The sequence below is a fragment of the Empidonax traillii genome, unplaced genomic scaffold (assembly GCF_003031625.1).
Source record: "Empidonax traillii isolate 1590-97213 ecotype Southwest subspecies unplaced genomic scaffold, ASM303162v1 scaffold138:size3245559, whole genome shotgun sequence".
Taxonomy (NCBI): domain Eukaryota; kingdom Metazoa; phylum Chordata; class Aves; order Passeriformes; family Tyrannidae; genus Empidonax; species Empidonax traillii.
Window position 1 is genome coordinate 712,063 of NW_020955331.1, and position 19,938 is coordinate 732,000.

The window sequence follows — 19,938 nt, forward strand, 5'->3', positions numbered from 1 at the left end:
ACCAGAAGCCTCTTTTTTTTTTTTTTTTTTTCACTGAGAAGCAGGAAAAGTGAACCAAATCATACAGGTCCAGGGGTTCAATTTTACAGTCATTGTTGGTGCTGTAGGCAAATAATAAAGGAAATGCATTACAAGTCCAGTGTGTATACTTCCCAGGTCAACAAGGTACAATGGCATAGGGGGGCTAAAGCCTTTTCATCCTTTATTTTTAAGAAGAGGAAAGATGTGACAATACTTGCACGTACTATGCTGAAAAATTATGTGATAAATCACAGTCCCCTTTTACAGGCAATTAATTAAGCTCCTTTGATGGGAGGATAATCTGCAGAATTCCCATAGAAGTCTGCTGGTTTTCTTGCACAAGGTGATGGCTCTGCCACCTTCCCTTTGCTTGAGCCTAAGCCAGGAGGATGAGAGTGTGTATGAGGCTGGGTGCCAGGCAGCCATGTGCTGTCCTCACCTCTGTCACCTTTGGGGGTGCAGGGGAAGTGCATGCAGCTGTGTGTCATCCTGCAGGGAGATTACTGGGTCGCTGTGCTGAGATAGGTGGGTGTTTGGCAGCCATGCTGTGGGACGGCATGGGCATGGTTCTGCTGAGCCAGGGTGTTAAAATTGCCTTTCCTTCCCATTGTCCTGTTGCTATGTGAGCTGGAGACCCTCTCAGTCTCCTTTTTTCTATTTGTTAGTGTCAGGCTGAGATTTGTACACCTCAGGGATGGTGGTGGTGGTGCTCAGGTGTCCTTTGGGGAAGAAGAGGGGCAGCACCTTTGTCTGCGGTGTAAGTCCAGTGGCTGTGTGTGATAGTGACCGCATGGCATGTTATCCCACAAAGCAAAGGTGTGTTATCCCACAGCAATGCAAAGGGCAGCACCCTCGCCTTCATCCCTCCTCATCCCAGATTGGGAGTGGGGGCTCTATGGTATCAGGCCAGTTGCCCCATCACATGGAGGAAAACCATGAAGCGTAGCCTCAAACACTGCCCGTAATATTTTTTTCTTTTTTATTCTTCTCCCATAAGGGCCAGATTCAATGAGGAGTCTGACTTCCAGATGAAGTTGGGGTAATTTAGGATATAGACCAGCTTTTCAATGTATTTTCCACATGTCTCCGTCCCCATCTATCATGGAAGTCACGGTACTTTTTTGTTCAGAAGGTAGATGCATACACAGGCTTCTGTGGTCCTCCTAGTTTTCAGATGTAATAAGAGCATTTATTAGGGCTTGTCAGAATTGCTCCAGAATTTTTAAACTATATTTGGAATAAATGGCTCTGTTCTCAAAATGGAGCTTTCAGAGGAAATGTCAGCTTGCAACTCAGTTCTTGTTTTGTAAAGGAAAAAAAACTTGTTTTTTTTCCCTATTTTTCTATTTGTGATGGTAAAAGCATTTGTTGAAAACAAAAATGTTTTCATGAAACACAGTCAATGGTGAGGCTGCTTTGCGCTCTGATGGCTTATTGCCACGTGTCCATGTTTACCTGGGCCTCTCTGCCACATCCAGGCTTTTTCTTTTTTTTCTTGAAGGAGTATGCTTCCTTGGCCTCTTTATCCCGCTGTTTGGAAAGAGGAGCAGCAACCCTGAGAAATTTTTCTCTTTTTAATACATGCTCATCCCACCTGAAGGTATTGGTTCCAAGGCTGAAACCAGGTTGGTTTGATATTAGGATATCTTTGATGAAAGAGGATGGCTAATGCTTGGAGGGGACAAACATTTCTAAACCAAAAAGATTTACTGGTCCTAGTTGATCGTGCTTTTTTAAACATCTCCATGAATTATAATGCTCTCAAAAATACCAAGCCTGACCACATGGGCACGAGTGTGGATTCCAGTTGCCTGCCAGCTGTTTGTTGCTATTTTCAAATGATGTGGCCAAAACTGGCTAAAATCTAAGCCTTGAGCATGAAGACTGTCTGGTCATGTAGGCTCTAAGTTTTAAGTTTCATTTACAAATGGTTTTAAGGACAGCAGTAAGAGGGCCTGCCATTGTGCCAAGGGTTTCATTTTGCACCTGAGCAAGCCTGGGAGAGGGTGTCCTCTGCCTTCAAATTTTGACCATTTAAAACCAAAATGGTTCAAGGAATATTATCCTTTATAATAAAACTTTATAATAAACCCCTTAGACTTGGCAGAGCAAACATGCACAAAAATGCCATCTCTGCTCTAGGAGGTTTCAGCCTAAAGGTGGGCTGCAGAAGACCCTGGTCTGGGAGTGGGGACAGCCAGGCACCTTACTCCCCCTATGTCTTGGGGCACAGCACTTCTCTGCTTTCCTGTGCTCCTGGGCACTGTCAGTCTGGTTTTCTTGGCTGAGCATCTCTAAGATGTGAGGGTTGTGTTAGGGCAGCATTCTGCTGGTGCTGCCTGGTGAGGATGGCCATTCTTTGGGGAGTGGGCAAATGGCATGTTTTTTTTGGGTTGCAAAATGTTATCCTTTGTTTGAAACCCAGGCTCTGTGGTGCTTCGATACTGCATGAATACTTGAAAACAAAGTCGATTATCCTTGTTTGGTCAAGAAGCTGGGCTGCATTTGAGTGAGAAAGTGAAACTGCCCCCCCCCTTGCTCAAGGTCTCTCTGACCAGGCTTGGTCAGACAGCAAACGGTGGGGGAAAAAGAAAAAAGTGAAAATAAAAATCAGTGAGACTGTTTTGAAAATCTTCGACTTCCAGTAGACTGAGGGAGTGCGAACAGTATGAAGCCAGTAGTTTGTGCTTGAAAATATGGGATCCAATCCTGGTGTCAGTTACAGACATGTAAATCACAGGCAGTGCTGCTGGCAGTGATGGGGAGCTGCTGAAAGGTTGCTCCAGCATGGGACCCACAGGCTTTCTGGCATAGATGTGCTGATTCCTCTCATTCCTTAATCACCCTTTTTTTCTCTCCATCTTTGGGCATTTAAAATAACAGGAGTGCAACGTGGCTGATCCTGCTTTTGGGTTGTTTCCCAACCATTGTGGCCCAGTGGTTCCAGCTCAGGGTGACTCCTGGATGCTGGGATGTTAAAGGTAGGGCTGTCTCACAGCTTGCTCAGCCTCTGTTTAAATCTGTTCTGCTCCAAATGATCTTTTAATTTTCTGTAATACAGCAGTCTCTGGGAGAGCAGGATGCTATCCCTTCAGTGCAAGTTGGATCCCATTCCTTCTGTGCTGGTGTGCAGCTGGAGTGTTCTCTCCTTTTCCCCTCTGCTCTCCTAACTCATTTCCCCCCTCTTGTTTTAGTCACATTTAATGAACTCCAGGGCAAACCTGAAAATCAAGTGTGACAGCAAAGATGCAAATGTGTCCCCTGGTCCCTAAGCCTGTGCCACTGCTGCAGAACCCCGTGGTTCCTGCAGGGCAATGCCGTAGCACCAGGCTCTGTGCCCTGCAGCACGTAGGGGCTGCCAGGGAGTTTATGGGAGCTCATTTTCCCCATTGGAGCTGATCGTCTGCGCTGCAGCCGGCATCAGCCTTCGTCCAGGACAAGGGCTGGACCAGGAGCTCGGAAGTGATAAGTCCCATTATGGCTAATTTTGACACATGGGATTGCGGTGGATTTGGAAGCAGCCCCGTGCCGAGCACTATCTATGAGGGGTGTGTGCTTCCTTGAGGACTGAAACTCACCCTTCACAGCCACTGCTTTGCACCAGCACAGGATCTGGCCTCCCAAAAGGCAGCAGCCAGGCTGCTTGGAGTGGTGACTCCCTGAGCAGATGCCGCTGCTGGCAGCAGAGCAGAGGAAACGCGTCTCCAGCTTTTGTTGTCTTGCATGGCCTTTTCATTAGATAACTTTGAATCAAGCAGTTTAGTATATGAAACCTGAGAAGCAAATACAGAAAACTGTTAGGGCTGGATCCTGCATGTCTCAATGTCTCAGGGTAGAAAGAGGAGCCCCTGTCTCCATGTGACTATGTTCAAGTGTGATGCTACTGATTTATATAAGCTGAATTTTAAGTCGGATTTGGACTCTAAATTGAGGGGAGTATATAAGGGGTCCAGTGATTCCAGTGTGTGAGAATGTGGAGACCTCAGATGGCTCCCTCGGTGCTGGCGGTGACCAGAGCGCCTGAGGGTCAGGGCTCTGGCAGTGGAGGAGATAACGTGAGATTTCTTAGTTTGGGAACTTTTGGCCAGGAAATAACAAATATATTGGCACAGAGGGGGAAAGACATAAAAAGACATATGTCAGAACAGGGCAGGCTTTTAAGTGGTTTTCATTTAAAATGAAAAGGTCAGATTGAATGAGGTTGGCGTCTGGGGAGCTGTGCATGCACCTGCCAATCATACAGGGGGGACCCATGTCAGTTTGTGCTGATGGCTGACTGGCTGAGAGCTTGTCTGTGCTTAAAAATTGGTGACTGGAACAGTTAAAATGACAATTTTCCTTGTGGCTGTCAGTTTGAGCCATCTGCTTCATGAAGGAATGGAACAAAGGATCCCAGCATGAGACCACTTTATCCCAGTTCAACTGGTGTTTGCACTTGGACTTCAATAAGTACAGCTATACTGATTTAAAAAACAACAATAATAATAATAAACAGGCTCTGAATATTGGTAACACTTTCAAGTGTAAAGGAAATTAAAAGTGAATGCAGCGTTTGAGTAGTTAGAAAAACAGATGCTATTCAACCAGACCGTTGTGAGAAGTATAATTAGCACTTGCTGAAATTATTTTCACAGGTGAGATTTTCATTTAAATGGATTGGGGTGTCTGGTTGCTTCCATTTCTGTGTGGCCACAGTAAAGTTATGTTTTTCTGAAAGTGCTGACTGCTGCTCTTTGAAACTTAGAATTCTTGTGGAGATTTTCAACTGTCCATTCCTGAAAAGTCTGAACAGTCTAAGAAAACTCAGGCTGTAACAGAGTATTGATGCTTAAATTCAGGCATTGTAAACTACTGGGTTTAGATTTAGATCTGCAAACAAGAAAACATGCTTTTTATACTCTCCTTGTGTGTTAAATTTATGTTTATTTTTTTCTTGAGAAATACTGGTTCTTACTGTCAACAATATAGCATCAATATTGTCAGCCAATGGGTGAATGAACTGCTTCTGATCATTATGTCACAAGGTGACGAGGATAGCTGGTGTGGAAAGTAAAGCCAGGAAGACACAGTTCAATTAGCGAGGTCCTATCACTGATCTTGTAAACATTTTGTGAATTAAACCTGAGAGAGACAATCCTGAGCCAAGATTTTTTAAACACAGGTTGATTCCCAGGAAGTATTGTCTTCGCTGGAGCTCCTGGAGGTGCTGTTATGAGTTGAACTGAAGCAGTGTTGGAACCAGGGGGGAATGTTGTTGTCTTCTGCCTTTGCAGATAAGACCGAAGGGCATTTTGCCAGGAGCATGTGGGAAGGACCTAAATTGTATGTAACTCTACATCATTTTAAAATGAAAAGTAAACATACAAAACCTTAATATTTGCTTGTACTTGTCTCCTCACTGATGAATGAAGAAAAATTGCTCTTTGGCTGAGTTCACCAGCAGTAAAACCCTGTAGTTACTCATCTTCATCCCAAGTCTGCAGTGAGTGGGAGAGGCCATTGCAATCTCCAGTTGAATTTGTCCTCATCACACCTGAGGGGAGCACTGATGGTCCTGGGAACTTTTATACCTGCCCATCACTGTGGGGAATCAGGGCTGGGTGTTACCACAGGGACCATGGGACTGAGCTGGGACAGGGTGCAGCTCTGTCTACTCTTATGGTGTTGGCATAGTGGAGATCTACTACTGCTTGGGAGATGCAAGAGCCCTGTTGCTCTCCTGGCTGCTGTGGCAACAAGTGTGGCGTGGGAGACAAGGGGTGCTGGCAGCGGCAGGAAGGCATCTCGGTGTGTGACAAGGAGGAGCGACCTGGACTGTGAGCCACCAAGAAGCTTTTGTGTTTTGCTGCATGTTGGTTGTAGATGTGTGGGCTCACATGCACTCTCATGAGCATTGCAGGTACAACAAATGCAAGTCTGAATTGAGCTTTTCCATAGTTACAACAGCAAATAGCAGTAACTTTCTCTGCTGAGCTGAGATGACAGGCCAAGCCTGTGCTTGTCATGGGCTGAGACAGGGCTGTCAGAGTGACCAGGATGTGGCTGGGAGGGGATGCTGGCTGGGGGCAGGAAGGAGTGTGCGATTCAGATGCTGCTGGTCTCCGTGGGCTGCACCCTGCCATGTGTCCTGGCATGCCACATTCAAAGTGGTGGTCACGTGGCCTGGTTTTCCCCTCTGCTCTACCTTCATCTTCTGCAGAAACAAAAAACCAACACTGAGCTGGTCACATCAAGAAAGGGTGGTGTCTGCTTCTCAGCTACCAGAAAGAGTGAGACAGTCCCCAATGGTAACTGGGCAGAGCTCCTTAGAAAAAAGACTGTGCTGAGGGGGAGGGCTGGGTGTGTAACTCTGCTCACAGCAGTGGTGAACCCCATGAGCTTCAAAATGCATTAGATGATGCCTTCTAGCTCCCTCACTGTGCCTGAGGTTGGGAAGATGTGTGATGGATTCATCCTATTCTACTATTTTATGCCTCATTTTGCATCTCCTTGTCCCTCCCTCTTCTCAGTGGCATTAAGAGCAGTAAAGGAGTGGTGGCTTGAGAAGGTGTGAGTTGTTGGCCAAGCTATGGCATCTGACATTTCTGGTCATTGCTGGTTGTTAGCCCAGTTCAGGGTGGTTGGGCTTGCTTTTGGGGGTGCTGAAAGGAGTCCAGGAATCTGAAGGCTTCTGCTTAAGAAAGCTGGGGAGGAAAATGCTATGTATCCCAGAAGCTGTGTGGGTTAAACTGCAAGTTTTGGAGACAAGCCGTCGGGAGGCCCATCCAGTGTGCATCACTTGAGTGTCTCTCTCTTTGCAGGGCTGGGAAAGAAACCCGAAGTCGTGAGTCTGGAGGAGCCCTGCGTGTTTCCAAACGCCCTGCTCTGAGTTCATCCCACCAGTAAGGCTTTGCAGCGTGAGAACTGGTACGTAAACATGATTCACAGGCACAAAGGGCAACTTCTCAGAAGGGTGTCACGCCTCTTTTGTCAGTGGCACCTTGTTTAGAGATCTCAAAGTTTGGAGGGAGAGTGGGATCATTGGGAAAGAGGAGACAAACTGATGGTTGCCTAGCGGTGCTTACACCCAGAGGCTTTGGTGGGGAAGGGCTCAGTAGTGAAAAACTGTGAGTGTCCAGAAGTCATTCCAGGCTATGGTGCTGAGGCTTTAGACATGCTCTGCTGAGCGGTGCGTTGTGTCACAGCACGCACGGATAGGCGATGTGGGGGTAATGACAAATGCATGCACCAGAAATGCAGATACACACACGCACACACACACACACACAGTACAAGTGTAGGCACATGGAAACAAAGATGGCAATGCATATATAGTATATACTATACAGTGGCATATGAGAGCTTGGGGGCGTATATACCAAATGTCTGTATATACTATATATGGCGATAAAAGAATGCATATGCATTCATGTTCTCTTTTTTTTTCTTTCTGTCTCTTCTGTCTTTCTGTGGAGCTGTTGCAAAACTACCAGATTCAACCTCCTGGGAAGCCTTTTTGGCCAAGGTTTTACAAGCCAGCACCTGCTTTGCCTGCCTGACTTCTTTCTATATTTATTCCCCTGCACCCGGTTTTTGCCTTTGCCTGTGGAACTGTCACAAACATTTGTGCTGGCTTTTGGCTGCACAGGACTTCAGCTTGCAAGTCCTAAGTCTGCTTTTGTGCATGGTGGAGGGGAATAGGAGTTTGTGTGTGTAGTTGTGCATGTGTATGTATGAGCATCCCTGGTCCTTGCTGTCTACATTATGTGGTCTGTATCCCTGTAATGCTGCAGCAATCCCTGTGTTCTGTAAGCCAGGCAAGTTGTGCTCTCTGCTCCTTCAAGATGTTTTTATGAATCAGATATTCTCAATTCTCTTGCTTATGTAATGTCATTTAAATGAAATTAGCCATACCTGATCCAGTGGCTGCTTTATAATGATCTGTACTGCTGTGCAGGAGGCTTGAGTTGGATTTTATTCCCAGGCCCCCAAGATTTCACTTCCCAGCCTTAGAACTGTGGCAAGGAGGGGGATTTGTGTTGCCAGGTAACAGGGAACTCCCGATGGGGCTGTGGTTGGACATGGATGTGTCTGTCCCTCTGTTTCTCTCCTCTCTGTCATTTGGGGTGGAAGGTGCTCTGTAGCAGAGGCACTGAACACCAGCTCACAATTAGGTACCTCTGATTAAAGTAAGCAGAGGGAGACAGTATAATGCCATTTCAGCTGGGAAGTGGAGGGGAGATCCTAGTGCTGTCTTGGGGAACGTGAAGCTGCGGGAGTAGCTGCATTGTGGGTCTCCCATGAGCAAATGCTGCTCGGAGGAGACACGTGCTCACTCCCGGTCCGATGGGTACAACTTGCACATATTGAAAAGCAGCACTGGGCTGCCTGCCAGGAGCTGGGAAATGGCTTGTCCTCATGTGCTCAGGCCCCTGAGCTCCCACCTCCTCTAACAGCTATATTTGTTTCTGACATGGGAGTCCCTCTAAGGTCACAAAAGCATTAGGCCCAGGTTTCAGCCCTAAGAGCCATAAAACGTACCCTGCTTGACCCCTGTGCAAAGGCAGAGGCAGTGTGAGCAACCCACATTCCCCTGGGTTTCATTTCCCTGTCCCCTCCGTGTGTGCCACTGCAGCCTGCATTCCTCTCCCATTCCGTAAGCCCTTGGCCTCTCGCGCTGACACAGCTAATATTTCCCTGCTGGCAGGGCAGGCGAGGTGGTGGCATTTAACTGTTAGGGAGAACTTTGATCTGCTCGTGCTGTAGGACCCCAGAGCTGTAAGGGCTGGTGCACGCCTGTTGTGCTCATCCAGGTGTTCCCCTTTCGTGCTTTGGCTCCCTTTCTTGACAGATAATTCTCTACTTCATTCCACTGCTTGTCCTTGCAAGAAGCAATACCTTGGGAATTGTTTTCTGCAAGGGGCTGGAAAATCGAGTCAGAATTCATAAAACTTGCACCTACCTGACCCTTCTTACCTTAAGTTTTTGAGTATCTTCTTGCACAGTGACTACAGTGCTCAGAGTATCTCCCGTTTCTGACCATGGAGAAAGCTCCTGGTATCCCTGCTGGTAGCTGGAGCTCTGGGGGAGGTTTTAGTGGGTCTTTTGAAAAACAATTGATCAGCTACCCATTGAGAGCTAGTCCCAACCTGCAGTACATTGAGGTTGTCCTGGTGTACCACTTAGTGCCACTTGGACTGCTGGATCTTTAAAGCTGCCTTCAGGACTACCAGTGTAATGAATGTGCTGGTGCTCTCTGGCACGGTTTATTTTTTTGCAGTGATAGCAGGGTAACACATATGGTTTGTCTTCTAAAGCAAAGGTTTTCATGTTTTCTTGTCATCTGTGATAGCGGGTGCTAAACTCTTGCTGTCTGACCCCTGCTCAGTTCCTGGAGGTAATTGTAGAGCCTCTGTCAACGCAGCTCCTCCCGAAGCCTGTGCTTCAGCACCAGTGGAAACCAGATGTACTAAAATGTCGCTTTTTACAGTTTGTTTTGGCCATACATGGGCAGAGTCAGCTCTGGAATTCCTTCCCTATAAATTCAATAGCATCTTGTGGGTGGTGCTGGGGAATCACTTTGGTCTGGTTGGATTGCCTCGCCTCGGCAGCCTATTCCCCTTGAAAATGTCCTGCTTTGCACATTCCTGAGAGGCTGCCTGCTCCTGGAGCGATGGCTGCAGCTACCAGGAGGCTGTTGTTCCATGCTGGTCAGCCGTTGCAGCCGAGGACTGATGCTTGTGGGAGCATTGGCATGGGAATATTGCTCTGGTGTGCATGCAGGCTCTGCAGGGACACGTTTTACAAAGCACCAGCTTGATGAGCCAGATCAGGGGAGGTTTCCTTGCACCAGATGAGCAGCTGGTGTGGGATGTGGCAGCAGGACCTCCGTAGTGTGACGGAGGGCTGAGCCTTGCCTTTTCTGATGCCAAGCTAGTGGTGCTATAACCACAGCCTGAATTTGCCTATTTGCCTTCAAAGAACACTCTAAAAAGTAGTTCTGCAAGTTTTCTGCTGATGAGTTGAGAGATGAGAGAGAGAGGTTTTTTTCAGGGGGCAAAGGGCAATGACTCCTGGAGTTGCTCCCGTTGCATCTTCCCGTGCATCCCTGGGAGGGGACAGAGATGCAGTGTCACCCATTGAGCCAGTAGTCTTCAAAGCACAGTTCAAGATGGTGACACGGGGCCCCATGACCAGGCTGTGTGTAGGTCAGCAAAGGCAGTGTGCTCAGCTTATGCTTCAGAGGGGCAAGTCATCACAGTGCCAAAGCCAGGGAGAGAAGGGTGATTTTTTTTTTTGACATCCTTTGGAGTTTTGATCTCCATATTTGGAAATGTTTACCCATTGCTCTGATCTATTGCAAGGGAGGGGAGGTGACTCAGGGTCTGGTGGAAGCAGGATTTGAATTCCTGTAGTAAGGTTTTTTTTTTTTTACCCCCCCCCTTTCTTGTTTTGGAAGCTTGTTGTGGTCAGTTTTCAGTTCTCTCTTGCTCCTGGACCTTGTTCTAAATTTGATCTGCTCGAGAGGGAAGCGTGTTAATGAAGGAGCTTGCCTGGATGCTGGTAAGTGCATCACTGCTGTTTTAGCAAACAACTTGGGATTTTTTTTTTTTTTGGTGGTATTTAGTCAAATGGATTGCATCAAACTGTGTGCCTTGCTGGTAGAGACAGGCATGTGGGTCACCAGTCAACAGCAAGGGACCCAATGAAACCTTCTGTAGTAGAGAAAGATAACTTAGTGGATTGGTCTCAAAGGCAAAATGTTTCTTCAGGAGTAGGTTTAAAGATAATTTAAGCCAGCTCCCATTCCGTCACACTCTTCCTTTTAGTTTCATTGGTTAATGCAGCAAGGCAGCAGAGCACTGTAGAGTTAAATGAGTATATATGCATGTGGTCAGCAAGGAAAACAGCTTATGTATGATTTCTGTCTCTTAAGCAATAGTGTGTGTTAAAAAGGCTGCATAATGCATGGATATATTTCTCTCAAATGTTAATATTTAACTGTTAGTTGAAGTTTAGCTACTGTAACTGGATAAAGTTTCAGTGTTTGTTTTTTCCTGTTGTTCTGTATTTTTCTATAGTGTGAAGCTTTTAATCTATCTGATATTGTAGCTGACTGCTTTTCTTTTTTCACTCCCTTTCCTTTCTCTTTTTTGAAAGGAAGCTGCAGTTCATCCAGACAGTCAGGGATGTGGGGGTAACCTGGAAGATGCTCTGCTTCTCATTTTCCCAGCTAAAACCATGGTGGGGAATCTGAGCAGAGATTCACCATCTTGCATTCCTCTTGTCATTTAGAGCATGTAACATATATAGAGTGCTTTTAATGCTGCTCTGGGGGTTGTGTAGCTGCCAGTCCTGCACCTCGAATGGAAGGCACTGCACTTCATCCTTTTACTTTGGAAGGAGCATTGGTGACAACTCCTTTATAGTTCCCACTGCTGGTTAGTAATCCTTGTATCTTCTCAGCTAACTGGTATTTTAGGCTGCTTCAAACCTGTCGTTATCATACTCTCTCTATTTTAAATTTCAGACCTTTGTTAGAAAGTTAAACCTCTTATTGATTTTCTTTTGCCCTTTTAAAAAGGGATTAATACTCATTGTGAGGTTTGGTTTTTCCAGAGATGTGGATTTGTAGCAGGTCCTTGAGGTACAAAACTGTCTGGATTATTCTGAACAGGGAAAGATAATTGGCTTAGTTTGCATGAGGATGGATGTGAGATAAAAAGCACTGGGCCCCAAAAAGTGGTGAAGGAGTGCAGTAGGGATGTGTTGAGGGTTTGTAGACTTCAGCTGCATTTTCCTTCTAGTTATTTCAACAAGCTGCTAGGATTACTGGAGCTTTGGGAGTCAGGGCCTGGCTGGGCTGAGCTTGGTACCAGTGAAAAGGAAAGAGCTGCTGTCCTAAAGCATGTACAGCCTGAACAGGCAGGAGAGGTGATGAGTTAGGAGACAGGGCACTGGGAATGTGTATGGAGCTGTCACAGCACCTGAAGCTTCAGCCCAGCAACTGGCCAGCAGCCACTCATCCTTCTGTTGTGCATGGTGGTGCCGAGCTGTGGAATTCCTGCAGTAAGAGGGTGGTCTGTGTCGCTCCTTGTGTGCTGTGCTTTGCCTCTGCCTGTGCATACATGGCGCCGTGCTTCTGGTGGCACGTGGATGTGATGCACCCAGGCTTCTCCAGCTGCTCGTGGCTGAGCTTGGTGTTTTGGCAACAGCACGATGAGACTGGAAATGATAATGTTCTGTTCCCCTCGCAGTTTCCTCCCTTTCCTGCTCACCAGGACAGACTGCTTGTTGGAAGACAAGGATGAGCAGTGCCTGGGTGCTGTAAACCAGGGCTCTGGAAGTGCTAGTCTGTCAAGTCTGGGGAAGCATGTTGTGACTTTTAATGTTCATATGCTGATCCTTCTCTGTGCAACATCTCATCGCTGCAAGGACGTGACTTGAGAGCTGGATGGTCTGTGAAGGATGAGCTCCCCATGTGCTGCCCGTGTCCCCCTTCTCTGATGGGTGCTGGGCAGAGCTGGGGGAGCTCTGGAGAATGAACAATGCCCAGCTGGGACTGCAGCTGCCAGGGCTCTCCATCTGGTGTTTCTCCAGGACCTGAACAGATCCAGTGACCACTGATGCTAACCAGGATCCACAGTGGATTTTCTCCTGCTCCAGGAACAGAGCCATTAAGGGCTGACCTTGTAAATTAATACAGCTGACTAAAGATTTTTTAGCCTGGCACCAGTAAACACTGGAGTCTGAGAAGCTTTCCATGGCACTGGACCTCAAGCTGCTCAGAGAGCTCCATGCTTGCCTTTCTTAAGCTTCTCTCGGTCACTCCTAACAATGTGTTAAACACAGAGGACTTGCTTTAGCTCCCATGTAAGGAGGTTTGGTTGGCAGCTCATCCTTCATCTCAGGTGTTGCCCAGATTGATCCAGATCTGGTGTTGTATGGGATGTGGCAAAGGGGTGACACCAACACTGTGTGAGTTGAGCGCTGTGAGGGAGTTTAGTATGCACTAAGGGCTGGACGTATGTACCCCTTGGGCAGGTAAGAGAAGCTGCCTCAGGCAGCATGGGGTTAGCACACATGGGCATGGAAAGGGTGAAGGTTAGAAGCCTCTGCACATTTGGTACTTTGCATGTCTTCAGGCAAAGGTTTCAGAGCCCTTAAACACTAAATAGTGCCTGAAGACTGAGAAAAGCAGCATCATTCTGGTGTGCAGTCATAGAAACTAGGGCACTGTGTGGCAAATTCAGGAAAAGTGTTCCATGGGATGGTTCATGCTCAGCTCTTGCAGACAGGTGGACACTTTGTGGCCTTGTGCAGTGTGATACTGTTGAACTCATCTTGTTTACTGTAATAAAGTCATACTGTTCTGAGCACAAAATATTTCTGCATCGATTGCTTAAAGGTAAAACCAAGTGGCATTGAGCATTTCATGAAGCTGATGTAGTTACTAGCTCGTGACGTGATCCCACCATGTATCATTACTTCAGAAATTTCCAGATGGCACTTTACCCAATTGTGAGGCTGCTCCTTCCTGGGACCTGAGCGGAGTGCAGGCTTTTAAGAAATGTCTGTTGTTATTAGCTTTATAATACATGTTCTCCTGTACCAGCTGTTGCAAGCAGCAGGAGGTCTCACTCACAGCCTAATTCTTCAGTCAGCTTTTTGGGGGGGGACTTTGCTTCTGTAAGCTAGGAATTTGCATTTGGGATGAGATCTCCCAAATGAGAACAACTTGTTTGCCTCCAGTGAGAGTGTTGGTTCAAGGACTAGTGTGCCCAGAAGAGGAAACAGGTTGCTCCTGTTGCTTTACCAATGTCCTCGAATAGTTAACTGCGCTTACTGCTTGTCGTGGTGGGGGATGACTGTGTTTTAAAGAAATATCAGGTTTCACAAGCCTGGCTGCCTGTGGTGGAGAGGAAAAGAGTCCTTGCACTGTGCTGTCTCATACCTCTCCTGCTAAAATATCAGAGGGACAAGTTCTGGTGAAGCTGCCTGGTTTTGGCAGCCACTTTCCTCCTACATGCTTGTTCTTCAGGTAAATCCCTCTTCAACTTGATTAGCTGTTCCCCTTTCCTCCCTGAAAAGTCATCATTATCCCTTGAAATTAAGGAAAAGACAGGAGGAGGGAATAAATGGATGTTAAGAAGTAGAAAACAATCAATTAAATAGTACATAGCATGTAATTTTCCTTGGAAACTTACCATGAAATTGAGGAGCACTTGAACAACTAGTAATTTAAATTGCATTTGAACACTGCTAATGAGTTGTTTGCATGGGAATTTTGGTCATTTCACAGCAGGTTGTTGTCTTTAGTACCCCTTCATTCAGTTAAAAAAAAAAAATCTCATGATGAGGAAGGTGCTGTAGACAACTGGTCCAGCTGTTATTAGTAAAAGGTGTACCATGGAACTTTTGCCATGCCTTGTTAGATTTAGAGCCATTTACATCCTTGGCATCAGCTCTTCCAGCGTTTAAATTCATGGGAATTTTGTGCTTTTTATCTAAAAATCTTGTTATTGCTAAAAGGTAGGTAAATAACATTGTCACTGTTCCACTCACAAACACGACAGAGTCAAGAGGGCTGAAGAAGCTCCTCCTGGCTCCTGGAACTGAGGTTTGCAGCTGCGGGCCGGACCTAGGAATAAATCCTGTGGCTCAGTCCTTATCACCTCAAACAAATCATAACAGTGCTTTGGGATCTGATCCTGGCTTGCTCTATCTTAAAAGGAACAACAGAGAGGTGCTGATTTGCTGTGTCTGCAGAGTATTTGTATTTAAGTTAATAGCCTTATTTTTTCAGTGTTTAATGCTCTCCTCCACCAGTGTTTTACTTACAAAATGCCAACTATTTTCAGCAAAAGGCAATATCAACCTAATCATGTGCTATATTGCTGCCGAATGCGCTGGGAACAGACTCTATAGGAAGGCAAATGCAAGTTTCTTATCGCCTGTTGCTGAATGAACATCCCATTTTCAGAGCAGGGTTTTTGCAAATCCGTGGGCATGCTTAGCATATGGAAGGGGGTTCCAGTATCAAAACAAATCTGGCCTCCTGTTTCTGGATGTGTAGGTTGTTTCTTAGAAGATGGAACCTTTAAAATCTGTCCCTGCAAACATGGCTGTTATATCCTGCTATTTCTAGAGGTGTGAGGCAGCTGTCTGTACTGAGATAAGCTATAAAAAGGCAATATTTTCCCAAACCAGCTTTTTTAGCTATATCTGCCAGACATCTTGGCCAGAGGGAGTTCACCGGGAGTGTCACCACTGCTGCCCTTTTATGCACAGGGTGCTGAGCGATGTAAAAACTTCTGGGCAAGTCTCCAGGGTCAGCGTTAAGCACCATCTCTTCCATCTCTATCTGGTGAAATGCTGCTATGCATAAAGGTGCATTCAGAGCAAAGGAAGGGGTGCTTATTGATTTGACATTCTTTTGTGATCTCCTGTTGTTTTCTAGGTGATTGCTTTGTCCTCGTCTGTTGTTCTTTATTTTCATTGTGTTTTTCCTGTTGCTGACTTAGTGACCATCTCTAATCACAGGGGGTTTTGAATGCCCCCCCTTCTCCATTATTTACTTGAAGGCATTTGTGTTTGCTGTGTAGTCTTGAGGGTAGCTGGTGAGTTCAGATGAAACCAATAACAAAAATTGTAATTTTTCCCGAGGGCTTGGATGAGGTTTCTCACAACATATCAGTATTATCGCTTATGCTTCCTGACACGTGTGCTACCCACAGTGCTTTGTTAGTTATCAGCTAATTCTCCGCCAAGATATGTGAGTGTCAGAAAGCTACATCAGATAATCTTGCAGAGGCTGTTAAGACTGTAGGGACAGAGAAGGACGTGGCTCTTGAGCATGTTCCCAGTGAAGTATTTCTGAAAGCTGAGAGGGCACTGAGGATGGGTGTTTCGAAGTGACTGGAGTGATGCCCACATGTAGGTGAGGAGCTGGTGTGTGTGGGGAGACAGGGGGTGAAATCCACATGGTATAGGAGTGCAGGGGACAAGAGAGCAGCAACTGGAGGAGTTAGGAAACCCCGGGGAAATTAGGTTCTCATGACACTGAAAGATAGTGCTTTATCTCAACCCAGTGATCTGTCTAGGAAGTACTTTTTTTGTTTGTGTGGGTTTTTTTTTTGTTGTTTGTTTTGTTTTTTGTTATTGTAGGTTTGGTTTTTTTTTGAATGAGCATTTTATCACACTGATTCCTGAGAAGTGCTGCACCTGCTATGCAAATCCCCTATCAGACATGGGCATTGTTGCCAAACAGCGAGCCGGTTTGATGCATTGGCTCTGACATGGGTGGAGGATTTTGCCTTTGCTGGTGGGGTGTTTTTATTCCTTGAAGCATGGGCTTCCTCTTAGTCACCTCTTGATGCCCTGTCTGTAGAGGGTAATCTTTTATTTGTAACTTTTTTCCTTATCCCAGCTTTCCATTTTCAGAAACCCTCTTTTCCAGCTTCCTTTCAAAGGTGGGCACACACTCAGCTGGTGGAATTGGATGTAGATTTGATAATTGCTCCCCCAGAAAACAGACATGAATGTCTGCTTGTCTAAAACCCTACTGAAAACTGAATAGAACTGAGGCATGTGGGGTTTGAAATCATCAAGTGAGTTATTTCTGGCTGTGGTCTGCCCCTGTGGTGTTCCTTCAAGCTCCTCTACATCTCAGGGTTTGAGCTGAGGGTGAGCAGGATTGGTAAAGGGCCTTTGTTTCCCCACTTCCCTTTCTGAACTTTTTTTTTGAAAAATTTGCTGATAATTTTAAGTGATAACCTTGTAACAGAGATAAGGAAGAAAAAGTCATACAGGTAGAATAAATTTGCAGTGGAGAAAAGGCAAACACCAAGGGAGACCACACTGAGCTACCTTGAAATGCTGGGAGATGGCTTGTTTATCATTTACTCACCCTATAAATGTATCCTGTGCTTTACAAGTGGGGAAGATGACAATCCTTGTCCTAAAGAGTCTGCAATCGAAGGCAGACAAATTTGCACTTGAGGGTTGGGGAAGGGTCAGCACGGGCATTGCTGGAGATCAAAGTCCAGATAAAGTAGATTGCTGGAAGAGAAGGGCTTCTGCAGTGGGAGTTGTGGGTGATGAAAAGGGTGTTTAAGGTGCTGGAGGAGTGGATAGACAGAGGCAGGTAAATTGGTATGGAAGGAGGTGAGAAGACCTGAAAGGAAGGAAGGTTGAAGAGGAGGGTAGAAAGTGAGAAAAGGAGTAGGAGGAAAAAAAGAGCAGCAAGTCTGCTGTGGGAGGGGATGCTGTAGATGAGAGTTGAGATGACCTTAATGTCTCTTCGTTGTGTGTTAAAAGCTATGCCATAACTCAGCTACCGCAATTAGTCATCTCCTTGTGTATGCAGTACCAGTTTCTTCCCTGAATGGAGTGTACTGGTCCTGGCTGGCGTCCAGTGCTAGATCTCTTGACCAGGGGTGCTGAGTGGTTACATCCTGCCTGTATATTGATGTATGTAGTATGGGTAGGTTTTGAATGCAGCAGCCTGCACTTTAGTGACATCTGATGGGACAAGGGTGGGATCAGTGGCTTATGCTGCAACAAACCCACTCCCCAGGTCTTTTTGTATTAACTTCCATGGAGCTGATCTGGGAAAACTCACTGGTTGTCAGGTTCATATGTATGCAGCTTTCAGTTCCCTAAAAAGACCTTGGGCCTTCCAGAGCTTCCTTAGATGTTTTTCCTTAAAGACTGAAGAAGTCAAGAAAAAATTTGCTGTCTCCAACCTGATTTTCCTTTCTCTGATTTTTTTTTTTAAGTGGTTATTCTTGATGTTTGGCATTTATATGCTGGCAGGTAACTGTAGACTGAAAAGTCCCCAGGATTCCTGAAGGAGCAATAGTAGCTTCACCTAAACCCTTTCTCTCCACAGTGTGATCTGCCTCCATCTTATCTTTTTCTGGGGCTCGTGTCTGATCCCCATCTATTTTTTGTGCCTCCTTTTACTGCTGATCCTTTTCAGATCTTCCTTCTGATTTGTCATTTCCTCTACAAAGTAGTCCCCCATCCTTCTAGTCCTTTCCTAATTGCCCATAGTTAGACTCAAGTCTTTTGTGGCCAGTAAAAGGCATGGGAACATGAAGGACATCTCCTCTGAAGCTCAGTCCATCTACTGTCATGGCATGCTGTTCCAGCAGGAGAAAAACCTGAGTTTAGAACATCTGAAGTAGCCCATTATCTCCACTCATTTCTTGCAGTCCATAATTTGAGGGGTGGGGAAGTGAGGGGAAGAGGAGGCAAGTCACTCTAAACATGACTCATCCCATAATAGATCAATACAAAATGTTCCATTGCATTTTCATTGCCAAAAATTACTCCCGGCTGCCACCCCCCTTCTGTGAGATGCTGCGGAGGTTTTCTTGCTAGGCCTAGTGGTGGTGTCTCTTGGTGCATGTAGGTTGGTGCCTTGGCCTGCCCAGCAAAAGGGTGTCTTGAGTTTTGGTTCAGACCTCACGTTCTGAGTGGGCTGAGGTCGAGTGTGGTGGATATGACCTGTTTTCAGAGGGGAAAGAGATTCCTGGCTGCTCTCAGGAGATTTCATGTTGCTCGAGGCATGGAGCAGACCTGTTTGACGAGAGGAGTCACTCCCAGCCTCCCCCTTTGGGAGGGTTGCCAACACATATGTAAAGTATAAGGCAATATAAAGAGACATAGTAGAAAATATCATGGGATATCTGCCAGTAACCCCTTTGGGCTGGTGCCACTGATCACTCCCTTGGGCTGACAAGATGTTTCAGTGGTGTGGCCTTGCTGTTTGCAGTGATGGGGTGGAGATGGAGATGTGGGCGTTCTCTTGCCTGCAGGTGTTTACAGAGTCCTGGGATTTTGAAGTGTGTTTAGGGCAGTGATTCTGCTGTCTGTTTACTGACCAGTAAGGGTCGAAGCTTGCCCACAGCTGCACAGATGTTGCCAGATGTATATAAATACTTGTATGTATGCAACTATATGTACAAATATGATAAGGCAAAGATCTGATCCAAGTTTCCTGATTCCGTTTGTCCTACCCTTCTTCCTGGCATCTTCAGGAGCAGTTTTGTGGACAGCCCTACTGGAACAGTTAGCCATGATTGTTTTGGTGCAAAGGAGAGGGCTCTTCACTGGGGCCCTTTCCACCAGGTGGGACCCATCTGTGGCTCTCACCTGGAATGGCAAGCACCCCGTGTGCCTGTGAATGGGATGGGGAGGGGAGTATCACTAGCCTGACCTCAGCGGCCTTTTTAAAAGGCTGCAAAGGATTTGCAGTTACATCGCATCTTCCACCTGCCACAATCAAGGCCTTGCTCTGCTGGTAAACTTGCAACACTGCTTTAATAAACCCCACCACTAACAGGGTTTTGTTGGGAGAAACTCAACCTGTGAGGGAGGTGGCCGAGTTCATGAGCATGTGCTCCTGACAGTGTTCGTACAAACAACACCAGTGGCATTTTCTGCTTCATCCTGCACTGGGAGAAGGTCCTGCGAGGAGTTGGACTGTGTGGGGTTCTGTACTGTGGTGTTCCACGAGGCCAGGGACAGGACCCAGGAAGTTCAGCAGTCCCTGGTGAGCTGTGTAAGTAGCTGCTGCTCTGCTTCGGAGCTGCTGTCACAGAAACTGAACGTTACAGGATCCAGGGCACACAAACACAAATGTGTTTACAGAGCAAATAAAGGCGGGAGAGAAAAAAGGAAAAGCTTTAGAGTGGCTTTAGGTGTTTTTTAAGTGGCAAAGCTGAGAAATTCCTGAGCATGTGCAATTAATGTCTGTTTAAACAGAAACTTCTTTAATAGCTGAAATATCAGCTCCTGCAGAAGAGCTTTCCTGGTGGGTCTTTTTCATCTCTAACCGCCTGCCCTGCTGGGGTGTGCGGGGGGATGTCTCTGAAGGTGCTGGGCTTGGTGTTTTCGGTTAGGCTTGTTAGGTGTTTGCAAAGGGCGATG

General features: G+C 46.3%; 1 protein-coding gene across 6 annotated transcripts in view; it reads left to right on the forward strand.

Moving 5' to 3' along the window:
• Nucleotides 1-19,938, forward strand: part of LPP (LIM domain containing preferred translocation partner in lipoma) — a 319,665-nt gene that overhangs the window by 15,609 nt on the left and 284,118 nt on the right. For 3 of the 6 annotated variants that reach the window (XM_027884103.1, XM_027884102.1, XM_027884107.1), the window contains exon 2: nucleotides 6,822-6,927. The gene's annotated coding sequence lies outside the window, so the exon portion shown is untranslated. Of the gene's footprint in view, nucleotides 1-4,631; nucleotides 4,656-6,821; nucleotides 6,928-7,475; nucleotides 7,526-10,090; nucleotides 10,564-12,281; nucleotides 13,379-19,938 lie in introns of those variants that run through there. The other 3 variants (XR_003571256.1, XM_027884104.1, XM_027884106.1) reach the window with 3 other exon arrangements.